The sequence below is a fragment of the Empidonax traillii genome, unplaced genomic scaffold, assembly GCF_003031625.1.
Source record: "Empidonax traillii isolate 1590-97213 ecotype Southwest subspecies unplaced genomic scaffold, ASM303162v1 scaffold173:size850371, whole genome shotgun sequence".
In the NCBI taxonomy this organism is placed as follows: domain Eukaryota; kingdom Metazoa; phylum Chordata; class Aves; order Passeriformes; family Tyrannidae; genus Empidonax; species Empidonax traillii.
In genome coordinates, this window is record NW_020955366.1 from 538,754 (window position 1) to 551,515 (window position 12,762).

Genomic DNA, 12,762 nt, shown 5'->3' on the forward strand with positions numbered 1-12,762 from the left:
AAGAAGGGGTTCCTAATCTTGGGATGCAATGAAATGAAAAGCCTGTACCCACCATTCCTAAGCATTTTGACTTGCAATTTTTTTCTGAAGCATCCTGTGTCCCTACGTTATTGTTTAATAGTATCTTTCCTTACTTTGTTAATATTTACTTTTCTAGTTCACCAAATGTTTTCAGCTCTCTAGTATTCCTTGTATTCAATCACAGAGAAATTGAAGGGATATCTGAGGAATTACAATTCACCAAATCCACACTATTTCTTGGGGTTTGAATCATACAGAGAAGAAGAGGTGCTCAGAATTGATCTTTAGGTCACTAGATCCCCCATAGAAGTCACAGGGGCATTAAATGCCTTGGAATGGGGTCTGACACATCTTATTTACAAGATCTACCAGGTGCTGCTGGAGACAACTCGCTCTGTATGGAGAACACAGCCCTGAACCTCTCCTGGAGCCAAGGACCCAACCTCCTCTGGGAAATATGAAAGCAAGGCTCACATCTGTGGCCTATGAGCCCCTTTTACAACTGAGTCTGGGATTGAGAAGGGACCACAATTCCCTCTGTGGCCTGGCAGGTGACAAGCCTCAACCTTCCAGCTGAGAAGGGGAGGGAGCTCCAGGCTGTACTGGATGTGCCCACAGCTGAAAGCTGTTCTGCCTGACTCCCCAGCTGGAGGGTGAAGCATTTGTCCCTCCTGTGAATGGACCTGAGTTCATGAGCCACACGTTTTTAAAATCTATAAATAGCCACCAATTAAAAATGCTGAAACAAACCTTGGAAGAGGGGCAAGAACCTAAACCTGTTCTTTCTCAGGGAATGCACTGAGAAAGATGCACTGCATTCTTTGTCTGACTTTCATCCTTCATGCAGAAGGGTGTGAGAGTTCTCCTTCTCCATGGCAGAGCAGACCAGGGACATCAGTGCAAGACTGCAGGAACGTGGACCTGAAGCTCCTGGAAAAGAAGTGGAGTGACCTTCCTGTGATACCACAATCACTGTGTGCAGCTGCAAGAACAACAGCACAGCTACTGGAATGGAAGTCACAGTGAGTGCTGGTTTATTCAACTGACTAAAGGTGAAGCTGCTGTGTCTGACATGGATTTTGATAGCCTTTGTGTCTGGTGTGTGTTTTAGTTGACGAAGATCAGAAATGCTCTAGGGAAGCCCCTAAAATATGTGGTTTCTTCAACTGTCAGTTTAGTATTTTTGCCTGAATCTGAAACTTGACACAGTTTGTGGTTTTGTGTGCATCCTTTCCTTTGTTTAGCTTGGGTTTGCATTTGTGTTCTGGTTTATTCTGCAAGAATAAAATTCTTGCTCTATTTCATTTCAGTGTGAGGGAAATCACGGGGGTTTTATGTCACGTGCTTCCATGTACCCGTGTACTGGACTAGTTATATGAGTTCCAGTCGTGGTGACAGAAAAGATACAAATTTCTTGTATTTTCTTCTTCTTTTTTTCTTCATTTCTTCTTAGCTATAGATAAATTATAAGTCCATTTGCAGTAAGATGAATACTGTTGTGTACTGTCTGTCCCAAAGCTACTGCTAAGAGATGTGTGTGTTTGTGATGCTCACAGACTCCTTGAAAACCAATGGAGGGCATAAGAGGTTGTGTCTCTTCCTCTGTCTGTAGGCCAGGCAGCAGCCAACTTTTAGTGGAAATGCTTCACTCTCCATCCTTGGCTTCCTGATGAAATACCTTGTGCTAATAAAAATCGTGTAATAAGAGAGCAGCATGCTTATAAATTAGCAGACACCTGAACATCACCTTGAGAAGTAATGTTCAATACTGTATTTTAGAAAAAAAAGATTAGACTCCTCTCTAAATTGCAGCCCAAGGTCCTTCCATAAGTTTTGCAGGTCTATATCAATATTCTTTTTACTCTCCTTTTAAAGTCACTTGGTTTTGTAAAAGTAATTCTGAATGCTATAATTTAAGCTGGGGTTCTGTTGTTTTCCAAGAGTAGAATTGCCCCAGAGCTATCCCTCTTCTCCAACACACACATTAATTCCCTGGTGGGTCAGACTGAGAAGTGACTTCACTCCCTCAGAATGTGCCTGCATTTTTTTCTCTCCCGCTGCCCACCAAAATCCTCAAGTCTTGAATTCAGCTTCAAAAGTCACTAAATACTTCCCCTATTGAAATCTGCAGCAGTTTCATACAGGCAGTGCAATTTTGTTGCTTATTCCAGACAACTGGAATTTCAAGTGGAAAGCATTCCTCCCATGTACGATAGAAAAACATCAGAGGTTTTCCTGCACGAGTTGTCAGAACCTGACATGGACAAGGGCTCCTCAGACTGTCAGTGGCTGCCATGCCAGTTGAGAAGAACTGCCCTTATTGTGGTCTCTCAAATCTACTCTGCATTTCTGATTCTGCAAGAGGTGTCAAAGAACAACTTTTATTATGGCCCAGCTATAAAAATGGGTGTTTGGTAGACACCCTGAAGGGGTGAATGTCTTTGTAGCTGCTCTTGCATTATACTCAGCTCTCTCCTCCTTATCTAGTCCCCAGTTATGTACTTCACGCTGTGTGTGCCCCAAGACATTCTCAAAATGCAATAAACAAAAGTAAATCTTTAACAAAGCAAAAAAGAAAAATAAAGCTAATTTACCAGAAATTAACTTCCTCTTGGCTCATTATCTGTCTTGTTTTAAGGCTTAAAACACAGAGGTTTAAACAACAGAGGGGATCCCCAGTGCTCAGTAGACAGTAGAGAGTATAGATCTACTTTAGAAAAAGATTGCCTGATTGTTATAGCAGAACTTACAGCCTGGAAATAAACACTGGGACAAAATTTCTAGGCCTGGCTTACAGATGGGATATTTAAACTCCAGTCATGGCTGCCTAAACAAGCCTGAGGCTGAGTATGGGAGATGTATTCAAATAGAATCTAAATATTTTCTCTTTATTTGTTGCTAGATTTTATTGCCTTGAAAATTGCCACGATTTCCTTTCATCATCAGATACATTTGAAAGTGGAGCAGTAATTCCACCTGGGAAGAAACAATGTTAAATCTTTATAAAAATTTGAACTACCCTATTCTTCAGATCCAAAACACCTTTGCAGAATAAGAAGAACTTAGTGCTTCTCCCAAACACTTGTGTTTATGGTCAATAGCAGAAAGAGCAACACTGGAAAAAGAAGTTCTCTCACTATGCAATAGCACAATTTTGACTTGCAGTGCGGGTAGGTAACAAGTTTTGCTCTAATTGTGTAAGTGGCAACTGAGAAGAGCAGATTAATTGATTTTCCTTATGGAAAAGTAAATCCCTTGGATATGTATTCTAATCTTCCTTTGAATCAGTTTGCCTCTTAAAGGTATTTTCCTTTGAAGTTGCTTCCTACATCGATTCAAAACAGAAGAAACATTAGTTTTGTTGATGTATGAGTAGGAATAAGGTCCAATTCATTTGAGAGAGCATTGCTCCTGGGCTATTACATGAAAAAGACTCTTTCTCCTAGTTTTATCATCATAAAACTACACTGAATAAGATGTCTTTACTTTTATTTTGCCATCTTGTGGAGCAGAAGAAATGCTGAAGGCAGCTGTGGGTTTCCTTTGCAGAAAGCTGGGAACCACTTGCTGTCACAACAAATCTGATTGAGTTTACCACAGTTTGGGGAAGGGCAAAGTTTCAGCTTCTCCTGCAATCACTGAGCTCTTGAATGGGTTCAACAGATTTAAAAAAAAACAAAAACAAATAGGCAAAAAGCCAAAAGCATTGTCTTGATTATTTGGTCAGGAAGGCTTTCAGAAACCTTTCTCAGCATCATCAGTCACATTCAAGACCCCTTTAGGCACCTGGCTAAGTCTCCTTTTTGATGGGAGGTGCAGAGTTCAAGCCACATGAGAAGCTGTGTAATAAAAGAGGAAACTCAATTTAAACTGTAATCCTTGGCCAGTCCCTGCAACTCCTTGAGCTGCTGCACCTTAGTTATGCAAAACTCAGATAAGGAAAGCTCAGAGCTCCAGGGCAGAAGTGTGAGGGGATAAATCAATGTGAGAATTGTAGAGTTCTTATGGGGAAAGAACTCCCCTCCATGGGATAGTTCCAAGGGAGCAAATAGCTTGTGGTACATCATCAGGATTGACACTTAAACATGAGAAAAGATTTTCTGCAAGTGTTTCACACCTTAAGCACGTGTGCCCAGGTGTTGTTCACCAGGAGCAGGAGATTAGAGACTTTTCAGCCCAAATACCAAATACAGTATTGCTTCTTCTCTTCTGTCCAAAGTGGAGACAGATCACAAGTGGGACAGCCTTTGCATAGGTGTTAAGATATAAAGATTCCAAGTTGGGTCCTGTTTTACTCTTCCCACAGGTTTTAAGGATTCCTGAGGAGTTTTCCAACAAGATCTGCAAGACCATGATCTGAGAGGAAGCCTAGTTCCTATACAGCTGCCCCTGGCTTTTGCTAAGCTATAGGCAAACATACCAAGCAACAATGTGCTGGAAATACTCTGACCTCAGAACGATTATCTTGTAGCTAAGGCCAAAACAAGGGAAAGGGGACTAGAGTGGCTTAAACTTTGAAAACTTGATTCAAGTACTTTTGCTGCTACAGTCCTAATTTACAATAGTTAAATGTGATTTCTATTTCTGCTTTTGGTTTTGCATTTGTAGAAAAAAAAAAATTCTTACTGTCTTGACATCAGATAAAATCTGCTAAAGGCTCATGTCATACCCAGATGCCATGAACTGAAGGACATAACTGGCCTACATTGGTACACTTTGAGCTGCCTCACTGTCCCTGGGAAAAACAGTGACATTTTACTAATATTATTTGGATTCCAAAATCTGCTGTAGGGCAGCATCATATTTACTTAGAAATGATACTTCCCCTCAATGCAGAGAAATCAAAAGCACAACTTCTCCTTTTCAACTCACTTTCCTCTTTAAAATGTATCATAGCACAAACAGTGCATGTGAAAAGGAGAACTAAGTCAGGCCATACATTTTTACTATTTGTTGGTTTTTTGTTGCTAGTGCTTGGCACTTTCCATTGCTAAGGCATGTCTTTTCTTTTGGGTTTTGAGAAGAACATGACAACCCTTAGAAGAGCTACAGCTGTTATGAAACATCCCTCTTATCTAGGAAAGCTGTGTATGAGGAGCCTGGATGGAAGGAATCCCAAACAAAAATTCTGCTAGGGAAACAAATTTATGGACAGAGAGGCCAAAGCCTGTAGCTGACTGGAAAACCAGAGCTCAAATATAGAGCTCAGCCAACATGAAAGGAATTTTCAAGGATGCACAATTCCCTGATTATAACACAATATGGAAATCTATAGGGACTTGGCAGCAATGCCCATGAGCAGGAGAGAATGCTGCCCTCAGTGAACATCCAAGGACCAGCCCATCCCCAGACTTTGTTACACTTTGCAAAGCAGAAGTGCAGGAACTTGTTTTGGATAAATCTCTGAATGAAGGCTTTGATTACCAATGCTGTGCCTTCCATCATGAATGCACACTCACATGGGATTTTCTCAGTAATTCTACCAGGGTTTGCAGCTCTCAGTGGAAACCTTTTAATGCATATTATGAACCTGACTTCCTGTCATGAATTGATGCTGATCATACCTGCAGCTTCCTTAGAAGGTAATTTTCTCCAGTGAATTTAGGAACTCAAAAGGTTCAGAATTTCCAATCTAGTAGGTACAAAGACAGATTAAGGCCTCAGATATTTGCGGTCATTCAGAATCTCACTGAACTTTGGACAGCAACTCTCAGAAGACAGAGCAAGACTTAAAAGACATGGGTCAAAATATGGGAGGAGATGCTGAGGATACAAGTCAGGATAGTTCACGAGAGGGCAAAATACTGACCTGGAAGATTCTAGATCTGTTATTACCTACATTCAGATTAGTGCCAAGAATTCTTATTTTAAAGGTAGAATACCAAACACAGTGGCCTAGTGCCACTTGTGTTGGGAGTATATATAGTCTGCTTTCTTCTTCTCATGAAATCCCTGATGTGCTTGAAGAGGTGTCTGCTCCTTCCCACTTTTGTAATGTAGCAGCTAAAATCTACATTCAAAGATCTTGAAAATCTGAAGCATTAGTCTTCATCCATCACATACTCAACCACGGTCACTGTTTTCTAAGTTTTGTAGATTCAAAGACATTGATTCGCTAGGAAATTACTCAAATTTTATTAGACACTTCAGCTCCCTTTGAAGCAAATTCTCTTCTGGATTTCTTGTTGAAATTTGGTTATTTGTCAGCCTTAAGTTCAATCATTGCTTCACTCTGAAGAAGATTTGCTAATAAAACTTGAGTCAGGAACAGATTGATATAAGCAGGGTTCCTCTTTATCTGCAGATGTTTACAGTTTCTGGACAAAAAAGTCCCAGCTTTCCTTCTCTTGTAAAGTGCATTATTGACATCTGTTTAGCAGTGCTTCCAGTACTGCTGAATATGCTCTGCCTCCTCTTTTTTCAGTAGGGCAGTTTCTCATTGAAGCAAAGAGGCTGATGGCCCTCTGAAAAGCTTAGGCAGTTCTCAGCTGTCTCACACCCTCCTGTTTTCCAGTCTGCTTCTCCCTCTGTCTGTAAGACCACTTTCCTAAACTGCTCCACTAGATGGACTGTTATTTGCTCCAGCCATTCCTTTCTGCTGTTTCCAAGCAGCTTATGAGTGTTGTACAAGAAGTGGACAACCAGTCTTATCTTCAGTCATGAACTGGAATCACAGCTGAGTAAACAGCTGAACTCCTGTTCCCCAGACTTCTGCTCCTGAAGTGCAGAGATTGCCTGCTGGGACTTCCACCTCAGAGACTGGTAAGGAAATCCACCTGCAGGGCAGGTGAGGGAGATTGTCTCTTGAGGGGTTGTGCTGCACACTAGAATGAGGCTAAAAGACAACCCTCTGAAATTTTGTGTGATTGTTTTCTTGTCTCCAATCAAAATGGAGCACTAAAATACAGAACTTGTATTTGTGCAGCCTTGCATTATTTTCTGCTCTGAGTGCTGTTATTCTGAGATGTTGCTTTTCTTCTAATGGGCACAGAGGAACTCCAGCACAGCCAGGATGGTTGGAGAGGATGGTGCTCTACACCACAGGCTGGACTCCGTGTCTGTAAATACAGGCAAGAGATCAGCTGCTCCCAGGGAGGAAACAGCTTTGTCCCTTCTCAGGGAGCATTTTCCCATGGAATCTGGTGGATCTCCTCTGCAAAGAGAAAAGGCTTGCACAGGTCAGCAGCTGCTTTGCTTATAGGAGCAGAAGAAGCCAGTTGTTTTCAAGTAGCTAATCAAAATCTTGCCTTACTGAAGCAGGAAATCCTGGATGTCATTGTGTTTATCAGATCCTACTTCTCTCCTTTTCCCTTGATAGAACTTTTCTTTAAAGCTATAGCCAACGGAATAATACTACAAAAAGTATTTACTCACTTTAGAATATAGTGTTTTTTGTAATTAATTGCTAATTTGTATCAGTCCATGCAAGAGAAAAGCAAGCAGATAAACTTGCAGAGCCACACAGAGGCAGCTACAGGCATCACTGATGGGAGTGCTCATGAATGAACTTGGTTTTCAAAAGGCTGTTTGTCTTACACCAGGTAGGCACTGGCAAGGGAAGTGATGATTAGATGAATAAACATTCTGTCGGATGCCACTACAAGCAAACCGTGAACATCATGTGCAATCCAGGGACGATTCACGAGCTCCTGTTTCACAGAACATCCCACTTGTCATTTTAGACCAATGGCAAGAGACTCATGCTTGAGATACCAAACCGATTTTACACTGGAAGAGTCTGTGAACACTTTCACTTCTGCTACCCCAAGTGGAGCTGCAAGGTAAGTGTCCACACACTGCTTGCTTTGCTCTTCCTGATGACTTTGGGACAGATTTGAACTGGAATGAAAAAGGACAGGAAGAATTCTGGGGAGCAGTGGAAATTGTCACTGTCGGTTCTCACCCAGTTATGAATTCCAACCAAATAATTCCATCTGTTCCGAACTGGCAACACGAGCAAGCTCTTCTTAGCGGTGGCAGTGACCAGTGAAGGTAACAGTGCTTGTTGTGCTGGGATTGCTAGAAGGGAGGTTCCTCTTAATTTTCCTCTTTGGAATTCCCCCTATGAGTGTTCTGGTTTGCTTATTTCCTCCTTTCTGCTGTCACTTTCTATTTGCCCTGGGTAGGACTGGCAGCTCTCCTCACTTTTTGGTACCGAACACAGAGGGAAAGAGCAGGAACTGTGCAGTTTCCTAAGGTCAGTTTTTCCTCAACCCTTGAATGCATGCTTTTTCCATGGTAAATTCATTTTAGCTTACCTTTTGTAGGTGTTGGTAACTGTAGTGCATTGGTATCTGGACTTCTGTTGCTTGGAATATGAGTAGGATGATGCCTGAATTCAGGTGAAATTTTGGATAGGGTTTTTTGTGATTTTACTTTGTGGCTAGCCCTGTTACTTGCTCTAAAGGTTGCTGTAATTTATTTCAGACTTTATTAAGAAGATCTTTGGGTTTTTGTATAAATGTTGCGCCAATAGAAACTGAAACTGAAAATCACTGAAAGAAACTGGCTTGTTTCCATCTTTTCCACAAATCCAGCAAAACAACCCAGAGCTTTACTTTCCCATTAAGGTGGGCTGGAATTTTGTCTGGAAGAAAATCACTGACTTAAAATGTAGGCAAGGTGTCTGCAGTGATGCTTTACTTCATCTCTCTGCTGGGATGGGAGGGCTGGGCAACACTGGATATGAAAAGGCAAACTCTGCTGTAAGTCCCAACTCTGACACCTGCAGGTCAGTGTGTCATTGGTCTGCCTCAGCTTGTCTGTCTCCAGCACCAGATGAGTGATATCTCTCTGTTGTGTTGATCACTGTGCAGCTAAGTTCATTAAAATGAAAAAACTCCTTTTTCCTTGTGATTTATACTTTTTCTAACTTTTTTTAACTCATCTGTAAGGGAGACAAAGGTGAATATGGCAGGATATGGATCAGTTTTTTTTCAGCATCATCGCTGTTCTTCTTTCATTTTTGACAATAAAGTCTGTGCAAAGTAACACCATTCCATTGGAAAGATAAATACTCTCAACAAAAGCAGTATCCCTTGTTCAGCTGGGTAATACAAAAAGAAAAGTTAAACTGCCTTTCAGCTGCAGAAGCTTTTCATAGATCAGAAATAGAAACTAAAACCTTTAAAGCTAAATATAAATTGAGCTCCATTACTTGCAGCTTACAAACAATCAGGCCGTTTCTGAAAGGAAAATCTGTGTGGTGCCTGGGGAGCAGAGGAATTGTTAGGGATGTATTTGGGGAGAGAAAAGGGAGACAGGTGATGGTAACGTGGAGGGGATTTCTGCCTTCCTTGCTGGCTTGACCATTTCCTCAGAAACTGTCTGAAAACATTGCCTGAGGCAAAAGCCAGGAAACAGCCCTGCCTTCTGGTGAGTGTATTGTGCACCAGGACACAACCTTTGGGGGGGGCAGAAGAAGAGAGAAAACTTTCTAAAGTTGTTGGGGGGGGAAAAAAAAAGCTTTAAAATTGTGGTACTGAGATTTTCAATCAAAGTACTTCTGAATCAAAGTGTTTCACTGGACTCCTTATTTATAGTTTGATATAACCTAGTTTTTGTCAGCTTGCTTCACCCAGATTCATGTGTAGCGCTTAATGGTCTGGAGTGTTGCAGGAAAATACCATTTCTTCAGCATCTTTGTGTTTGATTTTTCAGCCTCCTGTTTTCTCAGCAGCCCCATTCTCTAATTTTATTATAATCTAAGACTTGGAATGTTATGAAAGACTTGAATGTTATGTCATCCTCTGGTTGAAAAACATGTGATTTGCATGGCACTACTACTCTTTTCTATGAATTATTCTCAGCTTTCTAAACTGGTACCAAAAATTAAATTGCAGGGGGATTTCCTCTGTTCCTAAAATTACGTTACAACTTTTCATTTCCTTAACCTCTATATTCATGTGGGAGATTTTATTACCTGTCACTTCACATGTCAGCAGAGATCTGGAAAGTAAACCCCCTAACAAACCTCAATTCTCTTCTCCTTATTATTGGAGTAAATGTTACATTTTTGCCTCTGTAATTCTTCTTCCTTTTCTTAAAATCATTTGATTTAGTTAGTAGCAGACCCCATTGCCTGGAGTCTTTAAGATGCTGATAATTTAAAATACAGTTAAATGAAATTATTGGGGCAAAATGATAAATCACAACAACCTCCCTTACCTTTAGAAATCCAAAATGCCCCTTCTAACTCTTCAAACTTATATGTGGTTTAAGTGATTCCTTCATTTACTGGATTCTTCATCCTGGTACAGTGATGTTCACTGTTTCTTTTACTGCTTTTCCAGCATGTTTAAATCATATGATAACGCTTGGACTCTGAAAGAGCACTGAAAAAATAAAATGTGAATTTAAAAGTGAACTGTATAATCATGCTAAAAATGCAGAATACAGAGCTAAATCTGAAGCATCCTGAGAAGAAGCTTGGCTGTACCAGGTGTCCCTGGGTCACTGCAGAGGGCACACAGGCCTGCTCCACGCAGCCAGAGCATGTCAGCTGCTGGAGAAAGGAGGTGTTATTTAAAGATTTACAGGAAAAAATATTTGCTTTAACCGGTGCCCAAACCACAAAGGGTTGAGCTCCCTGAATGGCATGGAAATACGTTTGGAAGTACATCCTGCCTTGCCCCTGCCCAGCACATGCCCTTTGTGCGTGGAAGCCTTGCAGGAGGCTCTGCAGGCTCTGTCCTCCCCCTCTGAGGGCTGGCTCCAGCCCTCACAGCCCCAGCACACAATCTTTATTCTTTATATTTTACGTGAAACTAAACACCCATGTTGGCAACACTGGGTCTCGTGGGACCCCAAAGGGAATGTAATATCAGTAATCTAAGTTAAAATCATGTCTGAAACAGCTGAGGAAGTGCTGAGCGGTACAGAGCTCATTAATCCTCACCCTCAGACAGGGGACTGTTGGGATGCTGTGAGAAAAAAGGGGAAGCTCTGGGGAAAGGAGTTGTCGTGGTAAACAAGCTTGGGAAAGGTCTGGTTTCATTTTGTGTGCTTCAGTCACAACATGCAGCAAAACACTTGCTGTCCCTGAGGTGGAATTCTCTTTGCCTCTGGCTCTCTCAGTGTAGAAATTTCCACTTTCAAAAACTTGCTTCTTTACTCTTGCACCCTTGGACAGAGTGCTTTACATGATTTACATGGTCTTAATGAAGCAAAGTACAGCTGCTATTCAAAATAATTTGGTTCAGCTACAGAAAGAAATCCCAGCATCCCAAATCCAGTGCAGTCAATAGAGAGACGGTTGTGTAAAGATTTGTGTCAAAACCAAAACAAGAAAAGATACCAGAGTAAACTGAGGGCCATTCAGACTTGTGAAGCAAAAAAAAAAAGGCAAGCAATCAAGTTTTTCATTCTTGAAAGAGTGTCAGTCTGGATTCCTGTTAAGGTAGAAGGGTCTGTGTCTCTCACTCCTGTGCACCTGGGTTGTAGCATCTTCCATGTTCTAATTTTCAGCTCTTTAGCCAGACTTGGCACTGACAAGACTTCCCCTTGGTTGCTTCCTGACTTCTTGACTGTTTTAGCTGAAACATTTCACATTACTCCTGTATTTATCCATAGAGAAATGCTCTTGAAAGAAAAGGTTAAAATAAGATAAGCTCTAGTGACTATAAATTAATTAAAGCTTAATATTTCCATGAGGATTAAGGAGGCCTACTTGAGGAGGACAAAGCAAAGTGTTGCAACAAACCGAAAAACTTAATCTGGTGTGTTTATAACCTCATTCTTGGTTCTCATGCAGGTTTCTCAACTTCTGCTTTCCATTTATAGCATGCCAGGCGATAATATCAAATTTTTTGTAATCTTGGTAGCGTAGTGAGGCCACAAAGCATGGAAAAGGAGAACTACCTTAGTGCAGGTTATTCCTGCTTGTTGAACCTCACTGAGTTCAGCTCCTTTTGAAGTTCTGGCTCTCGATTCTGGTGTTTTCTGCAGCAGAACTCAGAAATTCCCAAGCTGTTCAGAGGGACAACCTCACAGAGGGGTAAGAAGAATGGGGATTAGTTTATAAAAAAGCAGCAGTGGTAGTGGGTGACCAGGTCTGCACTGCCTTCCCATCACAGCTGCAGTGTTGGCTGGTTTTCTCCGTGTTGCAGGTGAGCTTCACAGTACAGCTCCATGTCTGCACACCTCAGGAGAGGAGACAAGTGCAAGCAGGGATGGCAGTGGAATTCTGCTAAAGGCAGATTATCTGAGAGTCATTTATTAGATATTCTTCATTGCAGAATACGGTGCTGGACACCAAGCTGAAACTTTTCTTGGCTGTGGCGTGTGGACACCTATTTTAACAGGATATGGTCTGGAAATTTTGCTGGTTGTTTCATGCTGGTATCTCAGTATTACAGTGGAGGAAATCACTTGAATTGGCAGCCCAGGTGACATTCACATCAGTGTAAACACCAAAGAGCCAATATTTGGATTTGAAATAGTCTGTTAAAGATGATGAATAACCAACATGTAGTGTTGATTATTCTACACCTGTGGAATATCCAGAAGGAATGTTTGAACTTCTTCTAGAACCTGCTGCAGTAACTGGAAGCAAATAGAAGGGATTTAAAATGTGGAGATAAAATTAAATCTATCAGGAAATGTAGCTGCAGAGTCTAAGCAGCTCTCACATATGGGTGGCTGGAGCAGGGAGCACCTTAGGTCAGTGAGATTTGTCTGGATATTGTGTGGCACTCTACTTGGAAGGCTATAACAACTCCCAGCTCAGGAGTAGGTTTGTAC

At 41.4% G+C, this 12,762-nt stretch overlaps 1 protein-coding gene across 1 annotated transcript in view; it reads left to right on the plus strand.

Annotated features, from left to right (window-relative positions):
• Nucleotides 1–1,021: 1,021 nt before the first annotated feature.
• Nucleotides 1,022–12,762, plus strand: part of CIITA (class II major histocompatibility complex transactivator) — a 33,698-nt gene continuing 21,957 nt past the window's right edge. Inside the window, exon 1 of the mRNA XM_027885862.1 lies at nt 1,022–1,043. The gene's annotated coding sequence lies outside the window, so the exon portion shown is untranslated. The remainder of the gene's footprint in view (nt 1,044–12,762) is intronic.